Genomic DNA, 964 nt, shown 5'->3' with positions numbered 1-964 from the left:
ACACACATAGCGGTTAAACTTATAAGTATATCACCCCTCTTTTTGCGTCGGGGGTTAAAAAACGTAAGTCATAATAAAGCTGGAATAGATTTCATCCGTGGCGCCATCTATTTGAATTTCCATGGACTCCCTACTCATCGGGTTTTCTTAGTTTCAGAGATACGTAGCAACGCTCAACGGTTCTTGTGTTGTGATACAGATGGCGCTGGAGTGAAATGCAGTAGTCTCAGGCAGCAGTAAGCAAAATTACGACGGAGTAATAATTCACTTGAGAATTCAGAGAGCAACCGTTTCTTTGCATCTATACCTACTTAAGAAAACAGAACAAATCATTGATACAAGTTTTTTGCTAAAAAACTTCATTTCTATCTTTTTAACACCCTTAAGCTTAGTTTAGACTGCGAAACTTTAGACGGATCCAAGTGAAACCCCAAAATCAGAGACAGACAGAAAACAGGACATGTGAAACTAAATAAAAGCATGTTATTATCTTTCAAAGATTATTCATAACTAACAACTTATAGCACGAATAGTTGTTTCAATGTACTGTCATTTTCAAATGCGTTTCACGTTTCATGCCTTATACTGATGAATGATGATGATAACAAAGTTATGACTCATTATTTTGATTGCAGCTACGAAGCTAATAATACGAATGCGGATGGAATATCAATATTACAAGCTTTTATTAAACTTCCAATGTATGTGTGTAGGTACCTACATTATTATGTATGTATGTGCGGATCAAATCTTGCAACCGACTTTTGACCCACTCTCAGTGATCAAGTTGACTTAAAATTTGGCATATTTATGTACATATGTCTAATGACAATACCCTCCTGAGCCCTTGCGCAATTTATAAAGGACCAATTAGCACTAAGAATAACGAACGAATGTACTTTATAAAGTACAAATTGTTCACTAAATAAATAATTCTCAGAATTTTTAAATAATATTCAAAATA

The sequence above is a fragment of the Choristoneura fumiferana genome, chromosome 28 (genome assembly GCF_025370935.1).
Source record: "Choristoneura fumiferana chromosome 28, NRCan_CFum_1, whole genome shotgun sequence".
NCBI classification, from domain to species: Eukaryota; Metazoa; Arthropoda; class Insecta; order Lepidoptera; family Tortricidae; genus Choristoneura; species Choristoneura fumiferana.
The sequence above is the reverse complement of the archived record's forward strand: the minus strand, read 5'-3'. Positions refer to the sequence as shown.